Source organism: Toxorhynchites rutilus, chromosome 2 (assembly GCF_029784135.1).
Source record: "Toxorhynchites rutilus septentrionalis strain SRP chromosome 2, ASM2978413v1, whole genome shotgun sequence".
In the NCBI taxonomy this organism is placed as follows: Eukaryota; Metazoa; Arthropoda; class Insecta; order Diptera; family Culicidae; genus Toxorhynchites; species Toxorhynchites rutilus.
Window position 1 is genome coordinate 122,490,697 of NC_073745.1, and position 20,252 is coordinate 122,510,948.

The 20,252-nt window shown below is 34.1% G+C and overlaps 1 protein-coding gene across 6 annotated transcripts in view; it reads right to left on the minus strand.

The window, feature by feature from the left end:
- LOC129765037 (hormone receptor 4) overlaps nt 1-20,252 on the minus strand; it is a 480,990-nt gene that overhangs the window by 267,554 nt on the left and 193,184 nt on the right. For 3 of the 6 annotated variants that reach the window (XM_055764854.1, XM_055764852.1, XM_055764853.1), the window contains exon 5: nt 11,773-11,829. The exons of the other annotated variants lie outside the window; for them this stretch is intronic. The gene's annotated coding sequence lies outside the window, so the exon portion shown is untranslated. The remainder of the gene's footprint in view (nt 1-11,772; nt 11,830-20,252) is intronic. 6 annotated transcript variants of the gene reach the window in all.

Consider the following 20,252-nt stretch of genomic DNA (forward strand, 5'->3'; position numbering starts at 1 on the left):
TGTTACTTATTGCTCATCCATTTTCGATGGATTTAAGCATTTTTTAAAAAGCATTTTAAAAGCCATCAGGGCGAAATTCAAGGTGATGTATAGAATGTAATTATTAAAATGACGAAAAAGTGAAAAGATCAAATCTCATATGCTTAATTTATAAAAGAAGACTTCACGCGCTTTGCGCAGAAAACCATAATTGTGAATAAAATTGTTTAGTTATAATTTTCTCATTATTTAAAAAAAAATATTTTTATGAATAAGTTAATGTTCATAAATATTACAAATACCACTTTTTATTTGTGTTTTCACTTTGATACAATTTTTGTGAACTAATCGATTATCTCAATTTATCAGCATTTTTTTAAATATGCCCAAACTCATCCGGATTTTTGGCACATGCTCACACTACACTCTGTCCAACTTCTATAAGACCACCCTGATTCTATTTCTTTGCACAGACAGTTAGAATTTCAACAAGATACATTCATACATTGTTGAATGCTCAGAATAAAGTATATTTAACGTCAATTTTGTTCAGGAGAGTTGTTTGTTTATTTATTGTGCTTAAATATGATAATTTCAACTGTCCAGTTTCTATAAGACCATTTCAAAATTCAATGGATATGGATTATCAATGAAAAATTCAAAACGATCGGCTGTTTACATGTCAATAATTGGCAACCTTGCCATTTCATCTAAAAACCTGTAAAATACGTGTTGGAATACTATTTACCAAATTCTGCTGAACGAATTTCTCGATATTATCCATGATCCGAAATTGCGACCTTGAGCTCTCCAATCGTTGTGTACCGTTTTCCCTGAGTGTAGATTCTGCGTACAAGGATCCCCCTAAGATTTTCAACAGGATTCAATCTGGAGAGTGGGCCAACAAGTCTTAAACATGAAATTTTTGGTCTTTAATCCATTGCTTAGTTTCCTTGCTGGTATGAATAGTAGCATTGTTTTGTTGAAGTGTGGAAAAAAAAACGGTAGGAGAGAGGATTCCAGAACATGTATGTAATCCTTGAATTATATGACAGCTGTCTTGAGGTTTCCGGCTGCACAGAATCACGCCCAAACCATGCACGAGCCTCCACCAAAATTCCTGGTTGAAACATATTGTTCCTTCTTCCGTAAATCACGCCAGTACCCGTTGAAACCATCAAGACCATCCTAATTGAACTTTTTCCGTCAGTGAAGATAACCTATACATTGAAGAACTTTTAGTTATGGTAAAAAAGTATTCTTTTGGAAACATTCTTTGTCATAACATTCCAAGTCCCACTGTCGGTTCATGTGAGCTTTGAGAAAACTCAGACGTCTTCCGATGTGAGATGGTGTAAGATGAGATGCTTGAACCTTTTAAACCCTCTTTATGTGAGGACTTTTACCAAAACTTGACGAATTGTCACCCGAGTAATATTTATATTGAAATATTGCTTTATTTGCATAAGCGATTTTGAGGTATTCGAAGCTGTTTAAGCTATTTCCCGCTTGTCCCGGGCAGAGAGCTTCGATTTACGTGGAGCTCTCTCCTTCTAACCGTATCCTTGAGGATTCGACAAATAATTGAGCACTACTTGTTGGGATCGTCCAATCCGACGAGAAATTTCTCTGATACCAACATTTTTTTGGTGGAATGCATCGATTTGTCTTTCTTTTCTCTCCGTGAGCTCTTTTCCTTTCGACTTTTTGTTTCAGATCTATTGATAAAAACAGCTAAAACAACGGAAAAATGTAACTGGTCTTATAGAAACTTGACCCTTGAAAAATACAAAAACATTCTTTTATGCTCAGCGCTTGCACACACGCACACATGAAAACCGTGCAATGTATGCTAGTCACCAATACCTACACACTGGAATATAAGTTGAAGCATTGTTTATTTATAATGGCACAAAGCAGCAAGATAATCACCTGGTCTTATAGAAGTTGGACAGAGTGTAGCCCCGTACTCAAACGGTGAGGTTAAGGTTTTTTAAAAAAAGGGGTCATAGTACTGGATACGCCATCAGTCGTAATTAAAATTGGTAATCGAATAATGAAAATTGTGATTTTAAGTAAATAGCTGCCAAATCATATAGAAATGGGGGAGGGTTGTCTCGAAATCTGCTGTTTTCTGGCTTTGTCAAGAAACTCCAGGATCGTAATCCGCTTAAAATATCCTTCCAATATAGATTCCAACAGATCGATGAATTTGTATGATAATTTCATAAACATTCAGAAAAATTTATATTCCATGACTATGCTCAAATCCAACGGTTCAATTTTTTTGTGAGACTAACGAAAAATAATTTAAGAATGGTTCAATAGCGTGTAATTTTTTTTCGAACATTATTCATTTGTTTTTGAAGATGACGAATTTCATGCCAACTCGACTGGCCGTTGGTAGCACCATCTCAGATATCAGTGAAACGTTGTGGGTGTAAAGACATGGGTCTTTTAAGCAACTTTGCATGCTTGAAATATTCAAAAAAGAATTAGACTACTTTTTAAAAAGGGCCAACTGCCAGCTCCTAAGACCAGTTGGTATGAAATTCATCAGATGCCGCACAAAATGGTTATTGTGAAGAAGCCACAATCCATCCCTTTGTCATTTACTCTGTGAAATCAGGAACACTTAAAAAATGCAACACATGATACAATTGCTGTTCAAATATTTTTTTTCAAAACAAATGGATTGACCTTGGAATTTTTTGTTCGAAATTTCGGCTATAGTTTCAAGTTTTTCTGCACTAAATATGGAGCAAATGGAATAATGTTTCAGTTATTCAAAAATTATTATTATTTTTATTTATTTTCAAGCAACTTTTTCCTCAGCGTACTTTTTCCACAAAGCCTTTTTATAAGTTTCCTGCAGTATTTTATTTTTTCACAACAAAAAGTATTCGAACTACAATTGTTTAAATGCTATGTCCATGCTAAAATCCATACTCCAAAAAAGTTGAAAAATTGTGTCCGAGAAATAACCGCATAATTGACGTAGGGTTATATTTAGATACTTGTTGTACGTTGATTTTGATTTTATTTTCGCAGTCGACCACTCGTAGCATCTACAGTATTGGAAATGAAGAAAAAAGTTTTCTTAAACAAATAACCTAAATCCTAATGATTTCATTCGTGATCACATCGTGACACAATTTTTTATATATACAGACAAAATGGATGTTATATTAATTATTATTGATTGTAATTTATTTATAGTTTACTCGGGTAAAGATAGAAGGCGCTATATTGTTTTATATATACAGCCATTCCATGCCAAACCGATATAGTGGTTCTCAGATCTTAGTCAAAAGTGGTAATTTTGTTCTTTATCGCAAACTATTAGACCCGTATTTTTTAATTTTCCATTTCCATTTTAGGGTGGTCCAAAAAATCTATTTTTTCGCATTTTTGCAAAACATTACTTTTTTTTTAATTTTTTAATTTTGAACCATTGGACCGATTCAGATGTTAGACATATTAAATTAAAGCCAATTAGCTCTTTTTTGGAAAAATACTACGGTTGCCGAAAATTCGAATTATGTTTCGTTATTATTGATTGTATTTGTTTTTTTTATAGTTTTCATGGTCTCGGGACCAAGGGCGCTATATTTTTTTATATTTTCTATGGAAAGCTGAGAATTTTTCACAAAAAATATCTAGAAACCAGGGAGGTGTTTTTAATTAATTTTTTAGTTATGATTTTTCAAAGTTACCCGATGGTCCAAAAACTCATTTTTCCCTTTTTTCTCAAAAATGACTTTTTTCAAAAATTTATTACTTTTGAACTACTGGACCGATTCAGATGATTGACATCTAAAATTAAGGGCTACTAGCTAGCCTTTATTGAAAAAATAACACACTTGCCAATTAATTGGATTATAGACACATACACCCAGTCTAGTCGCATAGAAATGTTGAACGAAAACTGAAAACATGTTAACTTTGAAAAATCATAACTTAAAAACGAAAAATAACACCTCTCTGGTATTCGGATATATTATGTGAAAAAAAACTTTCAGCTTTCAGGAAAAAATATAAAAAATATATGGCGCCCTTGGTCCCGAAACGATTTAAGCTATAAAAAACAAATATAATCAATAATTACGAAAACAAAATCCATTTTTATTCAGAGTGTAATATATATATATATATATATATATATATATATATATATATATATATATATATACCGAGCTTTCGCCCAGACTGCGTCAGTAACCGGTGACTGACAGTACAACATATGATAATAAAGGTAACTAATGTAAGAATATAAGCTTATAATCATTCCTTTTCGAACAAAAGTACCTTCCACTACGATAAGAAACTTTGGCTCTAAAACGTTTTAAAAATTTCCATCGAGTCACTTTAAAACCGTGGCACTCAACGTGTTAATTTAATATGTCGATCATCTAAATCGGTCCAGTAGATCAAAAGTTATGTTTTTTTGTAGTGGAAAAAATGAGAAAAAATTATTTTTCGGACCATCGGTTAACTTTGAAAAATCATAACTCAAAAACGAAAAAAAACGCCTCCCTGGTTTCGAGATATGTTATGTGAAAAATCCTCAGCTTTCCATAAAAAATAAAAAAAATATATAGCGCCTTTGATCCCGAGACAATGAAAACTATAAAAAACAAATACAAAAAATAATAACGAAAATATAATTCAAATTTTCTGCAACTGTATTTTTTCCAAAAAAGCAAATTGGCTTTAATTTAATATGTCGAACATCTGCATTGGTCCAGTGTTTCGAAAGTTATGAATTTTTTTAAAAGTGATTTTTGGCAAAAATCCGAAAAATTGATTTTTCGGACCCTAAAATGGAAATGGTCACAATAAAAAAAAAATTAAAAAATACGGGTCGAATATTTTGTGATAAGGAACAAATCTTCCACTTTTAACGAAAATCTGAAAACCACTATATCGGTTTGGCATGGAATGGCTGTATATATATATATATATATATATATATATATATATATATATATATATATATATATATATATATATATATAAATATATATATATATATATATATTTTTTTTTTTTGAAGGTTAAGGTTTTTACATAACATATCCAAAACTCAAAGAGGTGTGTTTTACGTTTCTGAGTTATTATTTTTCAAAATTTCAGAATTTTGGATAAAAAGGGTAAACATTATTTTTCAGACCATCGGTGAACTTTGAAAAATCGTAGCTCAAAAACTAAAAAAACGCCCTCTCTGATTTCTTGATATATTATATAAAAACCTCAGCTTTCAAGAAAAAATATAAAAAAATATAGCGCCCTCTAGTCCAAAGCTATGAAAACAACAACAAAACATTTTTGGAAAAAGTGGAAAAATTGATTTTTCGGACCACCCTAAAATATAAATGTGCACCCTAATAAAAAAAATCAAAAAAAGGGTCTAATATTTTGCGATAAAGAACAAAACCACCAATTTTCTCGGAAATCAGAGAACCACTATATCGGTTTGGCATTAAATAACTGTATACAGAACAACCGTTTGTTGAAATTTGTTTTTGGCCCACATACATCCTGGAAGATGGATACTACATTAAAAAAATATTCATTTGAACGATAAACTTAATTTTTGGAAGTATTTTTTACACCAGTCCGCAACTGTAACCCTTATCTCTGAAAAGTTATTCCGCTAACCAATATCCGAATATCAAAACAATAAATATTATTACAATAACGTTGAAACTGGTATGTTTGTCAAATAAATACATTCAATGAACTAGAACGAGTAGTAATAATAATAAGCTATTAAATTGTAAAAAAGAAGAATAAACTGTTCCACAATTCCATTACATTGAACCCAATCAATTGGAGATAATATAACGAGTATTTACATAAAACATATTTTGCGACCAGAAATCCGAGTTATCGCACATTCTGTTAATTTTAGATAGAAATTTAAGCTTTATCTCAAATCGATGAAAACTATTTCCTTAACATATTGATCAATCAACCACAACTATCCACTTCTGTGTTTGCTATCCTCTGTTTCGCATGCTTGCCAGTATTCTCATAACTTTGTGAGCCTAATGTTTTACTTGTTTTTATCAAATTAGTAGTACCGTCGATGGGTGTGAAAATGGGTCAAAGAAGGTATTTTTTTATTTTATTTTTTTGTTGAATAACTATCATAAATTAAAGTAAAACACAATTCTGATTACGTAGAAATGTTCTCTAATAATGAACACTCGTGAGTGTTCAAGGAATGTTTGAATAATATTAATAATTAATAATAATAAATTAATAAGAATAATATTAAGGGGGTGATAATGGGTCAAAGTAGTGAATATTACTTTCTATTAAGAAATGTGTTTAGAAATCAATTTCTCAATTATTTCAAGATAATTTAACAACATGTAAGTGTCTTGAATGATTATTTGAGTTACGAAAATAGTGTCAATCCACCTAGAAGGGCGATGGAAATGTTTATATATATCCATTCCATTTCAAACCAATATAGTGGCTCTCAAATTTTCCTGAAAAGTGGTAGTTTTGTTCTTTATCGCAAAACATTAGACCTGTATTTTTTATCATTAGGGTGATCATTTCCATTTTAGGGTTGCCCAAAAAATCAATTTTTTCCCATTTTTTCCAAAAATGACTTTTTTTTTAAATTCATAACTTTTGAATTACTGGTGACCAGTGGTGGTCGCAGTGAACGTATCACTGGAAATCGAAAATTGTCTTCTACTTTGAATCACAGTATTGAGCAGTGTTATTTCAAAACGTACTAAACGGAATGTACGCGTTTGTGCTCTGTGTTGATTATATTTAGAAAGCGACAAAGCGCGTGCTTTACTCTCGTGTAAATGGAAAGCAGTGAATTTTTTGAATTTCCTACATATCATGGAAATTAACATAAATGGCGAGATGAAGTATTGGACGAAACCATTTTAACATTTCATATGTAATGGTGAACACTCCATCGTTTTCGTTGTGCTATGAATCGTCGCGTGTTTAGTTTGGTGTGCAGTCTTTCCTTTTGCCGCGTGTATGCCGCCATATTGCGGTTTGGTTGTTTTCGTCTGCTAGATTCAGACATGCCAATATATAAGTGTTAGTGCCTATGTTTTCTATAACAAGCTCGAAGTTGATGTGGCATAGTGAATGTATCACAACCGGAATAATCATTGGCATGACTGAGAGCAGACAGTGGTTTCAGCTGAGTTTATTTTTTTTATTTATTTACACACATACTTCTGAGGGGAGGTCCTAAAAATATATGAATGCTGGTTTGTGCTACTCTGGTATTTCTATAGTTCTCATTATTATCACCCAGGAGAGCAGTGCAACCGGGCCGATTCAGATGATCGATATACCAATTTGAAGCCACATGAAATACCACATATGCCAGAAAAATGGATTCTAGTTGCATGATGTTGTCCAGTCGCATAGGAACATTAGACGAAAACTGAAAACATGTTAACATTGCAAAATCACTCGAAAAAGAAAAAAACCACCTCTCTGATATTCGAATATGTTATGCAAAAAAAACCACAGCTTTCATGAACAAATATAAAAAATATGGTGACCTAAGTTCCGAAACCATGTAAGCTATGAAAAACAATTACAATCAATAATTACGAAAAAAAAATCTGGTTTTCATTCAAGTTGTAATGTATTTTTCAAACAAAACTAGCTCATTGGCTTTAATTTGATATATCGATAATCTAAATCGGTCCAGTAGTTCAAAAGTTATGAATTATTGAAAAAGGTCATTTTTGGAAAGAAGGGGGAAAAGTGGATTTTTTAGATCACCATAAAATGGAAATAGCCACCCTGATGAAAAAAATAAAAATACGGGTCTAATATTTTATGATGAGAATAAAACTACCAATTTTCATGAATATCTGACAATCACTATATCGGTTTGACATGGAATTCAACTTTGTGCTTTACCCATTCTCACCCCCACTCAGTGTAAATAAGAGATTGTTTCGAAAATATTGAAATTCGAATGGAAACAAAAATTTATGCTCAAAATCAGTAATTACTCATCAGGCAAGATTTTCAAGAATAATTCTATCCAATATTTACAATTTTAGTAGTTCTGTATAATGCTGGGCATGAGTTTTTTTCTGAGGTGTTATTTGATGACTATTTACACGTCAAACTTTGATGAATTATTAAATAATAATTATTTGTACTACAGTTATGCATTGGAAGTTGTGGAAATATGTCTCCTATTAAAAGGCTCATAGCTTTCGAAAATATTCGCAATATTTGTCAAGATATTAATAATAGTAATTTTCTCCATTTATGACCCAATTTCACCCCCATAACCCATTTTCACCCCCATCGACGGTATATTGGAATCCCTTAATGAGAAGTACTATATTCTAGAATTCTCAAACAAGAGTATCTCCGGGGGTAAGTGGAGGGCACCAAAAACAACCCGAATACCATTTACCCGAATGAAAAAATTACCCGAGTATCGCATAAAACCTAATGAAATGTTGCTTGTTTGAGAAATTTTTCTTAAAAATCATAGGGGATAATTTTTCAAAGTCATTATTTTTTAGTGATTGCCATTTCTGGTATTTGTTATGGTTTCTTTGGTCAATCATGGAAACTCCTCTCGGCGAGAACAGTGGGCCATTTAGATGGACCACGATGGTTGCAGTCAGTCTTCCATGTTTCACAAAAAACACTGCGTCCGGAATAAACATGTCCACGCTGCTGTTCACAGTTTTGTGTTTGAGTACAAACATGATTTTTTCGTACCTATGTTAGAAAATGTGACATGTTTGTATTCGTGGTATGTTTGGACAAACGATGTTTAATCCCAATGTTTCACATGATGTTCGAACATGGTGTACAGTTTCTCTTGCATTTTCACCCCAAGCACCGGCAGTGCGTAGAGTAGAAGAAGCGAATCGGACACCACACCACCACCACTCAACGCGTGGTGTGTTGGTATGTTGATATGGAAAAAATGCTTTCCTTTCATGACAATGGGTGCTTCATCAAAAATATTGGGCAAATAAAATAAATCTCTTTTTCTGTTCTGAACAAAATAAACATCGATTGATATGAGAGTTTTTCACATTTGATAACATTATTTAGTGCACGCATCAATTTATATATTGAATTCATGTAACATTCGCTATTATTAGCTATTTGAACAAGTACTGAAATCGAATTATTCAGCAGTGACATGTTAGACGTGACGCTAACCACTCGACCACGGGACAATTTTGGCTGGATTTTTGAATACAAATGGCCAATACTGCTTGTTCGCGACGATCGCGACCCGAGCTATAAAACGAGCGGAGAAGAGGAGAAGAAAGGATGATGCAATCGCATGCACACATAGCATATGTAGTGCAGTGTAAGTGTAGCTTTTAGTTTTTTCCTTCATTCAGTTTGTGATAACATCGAGAAATTAATGGTGTGTTTTAGCCGCTGAAATTTCTCTGTTGGTTCTGCTGTATGCCGCTGAAGGTTGCATCTAAAACTAATTTTTGGGTATTTATTTTTTTGGTCAGCATTTGTGCGACGTCGCCCGCTATGCAGTCGGCTCCCCAGACTTTAATTGCCAACATGCACGCAAAAAAAAATAGAAAGCTTCTTTCTATTCAGAGAATGTTTTCTTTGAACGAAGCCAAGGATTATTTAATCAGACTTGCAAAATGTGCATGAACGATCTATAAACATTTACTTAGTCGCGGCAATACATACACACACTCTTTACAGATACACGGGCCGAAGGTTGTGCAGTCCACTGATGATGATGATGATGATCATTCTATCCTGGATTCCTCGAGTCGGAAAAGACGCACCACGCTAGATATGGGGTGCAGACTAGGGGGTCGTTGCTGATTAACGGTCAGCTGCATCCCAATGTCGGGCACACGTACAGAGCACTGAAGACTGCAACATCCCAATTATGAGAACACTTGTAATACTAACCTCGAGCCAACCGCGAGTAATCGGTTACATATTACTAACATAGTTGCAAGCAAACATTGTCAAAATATTGAACTCCCGGCCCCGTTAGGCTGACGCCATATGAGCCTTAGTAAAAATATATATTTTGGTGCATGAACTTATAGCCTCTTAGTTCATGCAATTTTTGAAATGCGAACTAAATTTCAAGTTCGTATTCTACAAAGAAATGTTTTGGGATGAATAATTTCTTTCCGTGTATGAAAAGAAACGAAACGAAAGCAATGAATACTGCGACATCGGGTGATATGTTTGTACATGATGTTCCTGAATTATTAACATCGTGTTTGTTTTCACATGTCTATGTTTGTGTATCATTGTTCGTGTTGGGGATAGACACTCAACACTAGCGAGAATCATGTTCGAATTCAAACAAAAACATGGAATTTTCACATCGCGTGGACATGTGTAAGTGTTTTTCGGAAGACTGGTTGCAGATTAGGAAATAGAGAGAAAGCGGAATGCCAAAAAGATCAAAAGGAAAAACGCGGAATCATAGAAAATAAATTGATGTAAACATTTGTGGAATAGAATATAAAATCAAATCAAATCTCGTCAATACGCAAACTTATTTAGTGCTAAACAAATGAACGCGTAAAAGCAGCTCGAGTTAAAAAACATTCCAATTAAATATTATTAGCTGTACAAGTGTGGTTTTAAAGATTTTTTTGTAAAAAAAAAACCTTCGTTTGAAACATAAAACTTACTGCTACTTTATTCAAACTCTGCTTCTTGGGAAGCCACAATACGCTCATCTTTTAGACAACGCATGAATTCAAATTCGTGTCTATTCTCCCATTCTGGTTGTTGTGCGTTCGGAGTTCTGTTTCAAACGTATTGATTGTAGCTTGTGGAATCTCCCGCATTATTTTTAAATTTCGCGTCGTGATTGGAGTTTGATACAGAGTACGCGCGAAAAATAATGGAATAAATCTCCGGCCCACCTCGGTTTAGGGAATTCTTCTCGGTTACCTTTTCAGGTTTCTCAATAACAACTCTTTGCCATCGCGATTGAAGGTCGATAAAAGGTACGATCGATGATGACCGAAATATATCGCCGGTCGGATTGGTTTTCGAGAAGACCTTCTCAGGTCCGCCGTCGCCAATGGAGTTCGATACAGAATACGCGCGACAAATAACGGAAAAATCATCGGTATATTTGATTTTTGAGAATTTCTCTCGGTTACCATTTCAGATTTCCTAAAGTTAACATTTCATTGTCGCGATTGGAGCTCTTTGAAGCGTACGCTTGATGATAAATGGAATATATCGCCGTTAGAATTGCTTTTGGAGGAGACCTTTTCACTTTTTCCAAAGATAACTTTTAGCCATAGCGATTACACACCGAAAGATCAGGAGCTCGTATTCTCTGCATTGAAGACGAGGACGAAAGAAAAGACAGACGACGGCAAACCCCTGGGACGGGACGGGTCGATTGATTTAGAAAAACCCATCCACCGTTTTGCGATTCTGATTTTGTTTGCTACAATTTTCAGGGACATATTGACACATTCGGTGGATGGTTTACCCTCACCCCAATGCATTCGAAAGATCCTAGGTCCATGCGTGTATGGACGAGTGTTTAGGCATTCCGCGAGGAGACGAGATAGACGAGTGAGTCCGCCTGCGGTGGGATAGCTTCCATACTTTGAATGAAGAATTAGAATTGGAAAATATGTTGCTCCGCCATCGGCGGCTCATGGAACACGATGTATATCTCCTTTCTGGTGGGTGAGGACGCTCAATTTCATGTTGTTGTCTACTGCCTTTGGAATCGGAGTATTTTTGGCGGTAAAGTAATAGAGAATGAAATTTCGGTACCTTGTGGAAAAATTCGGCAACATTCTGTCTGGCCGTCTCTTTAAACTGCTTGAATATCTGGAAATAAAGAAGCGGTATGGTAAAATATAAATAGTAGGAAAGTGGCAGTATATAACAACAGAAAAACCAACTCGGAATGTAGGTCAATACTTGGTAGATATTTTTGCTTACATTAAATTGTATAAATAATTTATCATTGTTGTTATGCATAGTGAAGTGACAAACGTAAATAAACGAGGTAAAAACGGAGAACGCGTCGCATTTCGAACCGCCATTGGCAACATGCGCTACTCGGCGTGGACCGACAGGACGGCTTGCGCTCTGTACGGAGAACTAGCTCGATATACATGTTATGCATTCAAAAGCAGAGGCTAGAATTGATTTAACAAAATGCATCCCAAATGAGTGTCATCTAATGCGCTCGACGATCGAGATGCATTGAAATGGTAAATTATGCTTGCGCCGGTGTCGTTAACTTTGGGGACACGATAAGCCACAGTTGCGCAGTCGGCCAAACCGAACCAAGGTTGGAAAACTTTCACTTTCTTCCGAAAGTCTTCAAGCACAGTTACAATTAGAGCAATTTCAACTAATTAACATCCCCATCGTAAATACTTTCGCGTGAGATTCAAAAACCTGGGTTGGTTCGTGTTGATGTTATCGTGTGTATAAATTTTACAAGAAGTTGTTCTATAAAATCGAAAGTAAAGGGCAATGAAACCGGAAACATTTCCGTCAAACTGAACCACATGTTGCGAGATTGTGATTTTTCCTCGCAACAGATGGAGTAATTCAGGCTGATGCAATCGTCCTGGAAGTATGCAACAGCGAACAACCCCGAGCAACAGGAAGAGCTCTCCGGTGGAATTAAAAAACAAAGCCTCGAATTATCGATCACCACTTTGTGTGTGTGTACATAAACACAGCATAGACAAACATCCGGCAGCAAGCTTCGGCACTCGGAGCTTTCGGTCACACACATCGAGCGTGTGAGTGAGTGTTGGTGAGCCGCGCACAGCGCACGATGTGCATCGAAACTATTCCCTCTCGTCGTCGTCGTCGTCGTCGGTAGAGAGTGAGAGCGTTACGGCGTGTGAGGGAAAAGTGAGCGCAATTTTACAGAGAATAGTTGTTGCGGCAGGTCGACGACCCTTCACCTACTTTTGAATCTACGACGACGACGACGACGACGACGCCGACGATGGGACGATGACGATGAAGACGAATCGTACATTCGGTTGTTAGTGCTGAATCGTACGCCATCGGGTGCGATCGTTACGAAAAACGTTGGTTGATGTGTATGCTTTTTTGCGACTGGAATTCTTTGAAGTAAACTATGATGGAAAACTAATTTCTGCTCTTGGGAACTTGAACTTTGGGTGATATATATTTTTAGATGAAAAATGGCATAACATGTATGTACAGGAGAACTGACAGAGTGATACTAGATGGCAATTTAATATTTAACCCTAATTTTTGAGCACATTCAATTTTTCAACAACAAAAATTAAAAGTTTAGCAAATATTCTCACGAAAAATAATGGTTTTCTCAATAAAAAATAATACAAATAATAATAATCACACATTGCTCGTCTTCACATAGCAACATTTTAAGCACTTTACAATCTCCTGTATGTAATGATAATCGGATCAGGAAATCATTTTTCATCATTTTTTATCACATTGTTTCGAAAATAGGAAGAATCTGACTTTTTCAGTCTTTTCTTATTCTGGTTATTCTCCTTGCAACCTTGAAACGGATACAGAGAAGATTGATATTTTGAAATACATTTCAACTTCAATTATTTGTAGACTTCCATAGATTTACAATAGCTGACCAACTCGACATCAAACAGCCGATTTTTAGTCGACCATCTTCGATATTTATTTTCACATTCACAACTAGCCAATACAGGTCGGATTCGATTATCCGGAATTTTAGACTCGATTATCCGAAGTATTTTATTTTTGATTTTTTTTAGATCAAAAATTTTGAATAATTGAATAGCATATTAAATGCTTTATAAATTTAATCATTCGAACGAAATTAAACGTAGCTAGGTAGAGGAGGGGGCTGGAATAGGGGTTGTTCCATACAATTAGTTTCGATTATCCACAGTAGATTTATATACGTAGAAATTTGTATATAAAAAAAATGAATACTTTGTATTAATATTTAAACATACCTCTAATGTCTAATGAAACATGGGTGCAGCTAGGATGAGTAGGGGTTCGTTTAATATGTTTAAACCTGGTTATCCACAGCATACTTTTTGCTTCAAAAATCATAAATTCAAATGAAAATATTAATTTAATAATCATAAATAATATGATCATTCGAAAAATCGTGGACGTAGTAAGGAAAAGGAAAAGTTGAGGTAGATTTTTTTGGATTCTCAAAAGATGTCTAATTGATATCTTCATATGTTACGATATTATCGCGGAGTAAAATTAATAAAACTTGTTTGGCAATTAACTATTTTACAGTTTTATTGCGACTTTATGGAAATTTTTAAACGTATTAGGGCCAACGTTTCTTATCGTAGTTGAATGTATTTTTGTTCGAATGCTTATAAGCTTGTATGCTTATATTAGTTACGTTTATTATCATACGTTATACTGTCTTCACCGGTGACTGACGTGGCAGTCAAACTTGTTAATTATAATTTAGTTTATATTTTTTTTTTCATGTGCATCAGAATGCTAATGAAAATTGTCATCTCAAATTTACGAAAGGGACTTCCTGAAGAATGTTGATTCCCGCAAAAAATACACTGTACAAAATTTCAGCTCAATCGAACTTTATTTGCGGACCCGCCAGACAATTTCTGGCTACGACACTGCAATATACAAATAAATCAGTGCAAATCATAGTTATTTTATTTTTTTTTATTTTTTTTATTTTTCTTTTTTATGATTCGATTATCCGGAGTGAATAAAAATAAATACTCCGGATGATCGAGTCTGACTTGTTTTATAATTTTCTTTATCTCATGACCAATTCACCGTTTTTTAAAAAATATGTATATAAAATTTATTTTTCATGTAATCGTAACTGCAAATCAATCTGTCTGTCATTGTCATAGTCATTTAACATTCTAGGAAAAAATACATCTTAAATACACCGTTAAAACAAACACTAAAAATAAATCTAATATTAAACGCTGTCATATCCCACAATGTCCTTCTTAGCTATGTTGTTGTATATTTCCATTATAAGCTTTTAAATTCAACAAAGCTTGACAGCTACTTGTGTTGTGTCGAAAAATTAAGATAAGGTGTTTTTTAATGTTTATGAAATTTCAATACTCTGCAAATACGTAATCCTTTTTTAAAAAAAAAAGGAATATAAACATAGTTTTCTAATAGTTTAAGATAATATAAGTAATATAAGAATGGAATGATAAATGATAAGAATGATAAGTGAAAATCATGTTCATAAAATAATAGGACATATAGTGTCGGACAAAACATTAAGACCTCTGCTCAAGCAAAAAAGAGACACGTTGCCAATAAGCACGCATTAAAGTACTCATACTCATACTCATACTTTGCCATATACACGGCCTTGACCGAAAAAGATATAGATTCACGTTTATGCTCTCCTTTTCACTCTAAGAAAACACTTTCAACTTCAGTTTATAATGAGGTGTAATATTATCATGCATTTATGTAACAGCACCACTGACTATGTGGATAGCGTGGTCGTGTAAAACAGCCTTGCATTCCAGCCGGCCTTGGCTCAATCCCCGTTGACATCGTTTGGGTTTTTTTTGGGTACTATCCTAAGCTGACGTTCAGTCTGAGAGAAAGAGATATCTGCATACAAACATTCGACGACATTTAACATACAAACATGTAAAAGCTGTTGAAAGAGATGCTTTTATTTGTTCATTTCACCCTCCAGCACACGAAAAAACATGTTTTCTGCCGACACTAGTTTGGGTGTACAAATACGCTACGATACGTTGTGAATACACCGTTGAAAGCTTGATCAATTCTTTAAAACATTTTCAAAAAGTTATCAAACTTTTATAAATTTTAACTAGTATGTTTGTGTGTGCTTCGAGAAAGCCAACTATGTTCAATCTTCCAATCCTTCACGTATTTTAGTTGATCCAACTTTCTTGCTAATGCTACTTCTAACTCTTCCTGCAAGAAACATTTTCAGTTTAGCATGTTTACGTATTATAACAAAAACAACGACCGAGTCGGCAAAAGATCTACTCGCTGATCATTGTTGTCATTATTAAATGATTGGTGATTCGAGACTCCAAAGTTATTGCCACTTAGTACAGTGCTAGGTTTTTCGTGGATTGGCAATATTTCCTCCAGCAATGTTGATCTTGACTGAAAAATTCTTAGAAAAAATCAGATGTGGGATTAACAATATATTTTGTTTTCCCTGGAACGAACATTCCCATTAAATAAACTTGTTTCAATTTTCCACTAAATAACATATAACTACGAAGATCAACGTGCCATTTTTGATACAAAAAGACATTCTATTGTTAACAGCAGCAGGTATGAATCGAATAAATGAAATCAGGACTGGACTAACGATAGTCTAGATTGCATAGTGTTTCGTGAAGTTCAAGAAGACTGCTTGTGATGAATTTGCAAAGTTGTAAACGCTACCTGTTCATAAGAATAATGTTTTGGAATAAAGACATGGGTCTTGCGCAGATAAAGTAAACCAAACATTGAAAACAGATAATGTTAAAATATCTGGAGTTTCCAGATATAATAATATTTTTTACATTACTTAAAAGAACGCGAGCTGCAGACTAACATTTTTTATGGGGATTTTGTATTTTTTTCCCCGAAAATCCATCCATAATTAATCATATTATTTTTATCAGCCAAATGACTCTTCTCAATCTGCTCTAAAATTCGTTCTTTGACACCAATATGCTATTTCCGCTGAAATTCCATTTTGAACAAAACATGTTCGGTCTTCAAAAACTCCCAATTTTATTCCACTTTTGTGCAAATTTAGCCCATTGAGATGGGAAATCCTGAGTCCTTTAAATAAAAAAGTACAACAAAAATGTTTTCTGCGATAAATTCAAACGAAATTCTGATTATTTAGAAATATCATTACAATAATTGATCAAAATATTCACGGTTTTCTCGGATACAGATGCCTAATCTTATTTTGGTCTCTTCTACAAGATTTATGGTCCTCAATTAATGTTGCATGTTGCGTGCAGCAAAAAAAAGCGCTATCAACCACTCGTTCGCATATTCGCATATTTATAGAAACTGAATAGACCTGGAGCAGGAAAACGCCTTGGGGACTAACGATGCGAATCCGTTCAGCTGCCCAATTTCGCACTTCTTGGCAAGATGGCGATATTTAGTCATGCCATTCGGCATAGGTCGGAATATCGACAATACGATTGTATTCCAAATACGACTTCATAATTATTGGAAATACTGATAAAATTGTTAGGAACATGTATGCCTTCATTGGTGTTGTGTTCGTGACGGCAATTGACGATCTTGTCAATTGACATTATCCGAGCGAATAAACATTCGACTGAAAGTCATGTACATCATTTTTATCCCTCACAATTGCATTGAGTCGATCTAAGTAAACAAAAGCTGTTAAATTCAAATAAATTCAACACATTTTTCACACATTCCCGTCTGTTATCGATCACGAATGTTCAAGAATAAATGCCAAAAAAAAACAGTTTGGCTAGACGAAGTTCACCGGGTCTGCTAGTCTTATATATAAAACAACTATTCTTTTTGTACGTATATATCATCATCACAAGAGAACGGATGAGCAAATTTGAGCTGTATTTATTTTGTCTATGTTCGTCTCCACTCAAATTAGAATGGTAGAACGAATCGGACAATATTGAATAAAATATGAGGATTCGAAAAAAAAAACGAATACACAAATGTTCTGCAGCGCAGTGAGAATAGGTCATATGATAATGAAACTTATTATTTTTGGGAGCTGTCACATAAACAAATTCAAACAAGAACACTGAGAACTGCCTCTGAACTCGATAATGCGAAGAACCAAGCGTTCCCATGAAACTTTCATCAAGAAATGTTTAAAAAGTATCACACGGCTCCAGAAAAATCACTCGAGCAATTTTCACGGTGATTTGAATAAAACGATGCACATTTTTTTTGTCATGGGGGTTCCGCGGGTGTAAGGCTTTTTTGACTGAAAAATGATTTTTCTAAAGTTCGTATGCATTTCAACATGATTTTTATTTCAAAAAATTTGGCGAGTTTTGAAAGAAAATTAAACTAAAAAACATATTTTCCTTTAGTTGTTAGTGGAAAAACTTAAAATCATAGCCGAAATTTCGATTATTTTTGCAGGATGGATAACATTCAGTATTTTTCAGTATTCGGTCTATTGAAGGGCATTAATGTTCCCAGAGGAGCCTTTGCCTCCTCAAAGTAGGTATTACTTGTGTCATTTTCATTAGAAGTCATAAATTGCATTTGAAAGCTTCAACAATTTACGAAAAAGAACTCTTCTAATTAACTTAAAAATTTTGGATTGATTTTTGATAAGAATTTTTTTTTTGGGGATAATAGTAAATCTCGGAAATTTACTGCACTTTTGAGATATTTGGCATCGATTTTTTTTTTTGAAACCCCGATTTCATGTACTCTCTTAGGTGATTTTTCGGCTTTCAAAAAGTAATCTGATTGAGCTGAAAATTTGCATATGATATTTTTTCACGGGATTCAACCTTTTTCAGGAAGCCCGAAATTCGAAAATGTCATTTTTCACCAAGTTACACAACCCCAAATTCACTTACAAATTTATATGGACTGTCGTTCATAAGTATATATTGTAAAATTCCAGAAGCCTCTGAACTCAATAATGTGAAAAACCAAGCGTTCCCATAAAAAAATCATCATAAAATGTTTAAAAAGTACCACACGTCTCCAGAAAAATCACTCGAGCAATTTTCACGGTGATTTCAATGAAACGATACACTTTTTTCTTTGTCACGGGGTTTCCGCGGATGTAAGGCTTTTTTGACTGAAAAATGATTTTTCTAAAGTTCGTATGCATTTTAACATGATTTTTAATTAAAAAAAAAACTGTATTTTTCAGTGTTCGGTTTTTGGATGGAATTAATGTTCCCAGAGGAGCTTTTGAGCGACTCAAAGTAGGTATTACTTGTGTCATTTTTATTAGTGGTCATAAATTGCATTGCACAATTTACGAAAAAGAACACATCTAATTTACTTAGAACTTTTGATCGATCTGCTAAGAAAAATGGCGTATCAACAGGAAACGTTCACAGTGGTTTTTGAGGGTATACTAGGTTAAAAATTTACTTGATAACATTAGAACTTATTGCAATATTTGCAAAATTACAGAAGAACCTGTGTTTGATCCTATTTAAAAATCGTAAAAAAGATGATATATATATTTTCCGTCAAAGCAACAGATGAACTTTGTACAGATCCTTGTATTTTTTAGAGATCTCAAAATTAACTTTCGATTTGTGGTACGATGATTATTTATCAAACATTGAGTTGCCCGAGAAATAATTGCCAAATTTTTTCATTGCAAATAAAATACAATGTTTTGAATATAAAATGAACACATAAAGATGCGAGTACACACAAGGTTTGGAATATTCTACGAGAAAATTTTTATCTTGATGTGTGTAGATGTAGTGGACAATAATATCGGGAAGAAATAAAAAAACCATTTCTTTCTGTTTTTTTTTCAACATTTTGTGGACAAACACCATTTTTTGCAAACTAATTCAACAGCGAATCCAATTAGCGTTATCAACCAGCCTTCATTTGATTCCTATAACGTAGGACCCTTCGATATAGAGATATTGTTGTTTGACTGAACTGACTGAATCCCGTGTCGGCCACACATACATAGTACTGGAGACTGCAACATCCCAATTATGAGATCTTTGTAATATTAACCTCGAGCCAACCGCGAGTAATCGATTACATATTACTAACATAGTTGGAAAACAAAAATTTTCAAAATATTGGACTCCCGGCCCAGTCAGGCTAACGCCACATGTGCCTTAATAAAATATATATTTTGGAAACAGAAAAATGTTTTTGACAAAAAACTACTTTTCAGATGGAAGAAACGATCGAGGGCCAAAAAGTCGATTTTTGATACAACATTTTTTTTAGATAACAGTAAATCTCGGAAATTTCATGCAATTCTAAGATGTTTAGCATTGAGTTTTTTTTTTTTTGAAACCCCCTATTTTATATACTCCCTTAAGTGATTTTTCGGTTTTCAAAAAGTAGTCTGATTGAGCTGAAAAATGGCATGTGTTATTTTTTCACGAGATTCAACCTTTTTCAGGAAGCCCGAGATTCGAAAATTTGAAGTCACTATTTTCATTTTTCACCAAGTTACACAGCCCCAAATTCACTTTCAAATTTATATGGACGTTCATAAGTATATATTGTAAGATTCCAGAAGCTCACAAACTCTATACCACGCG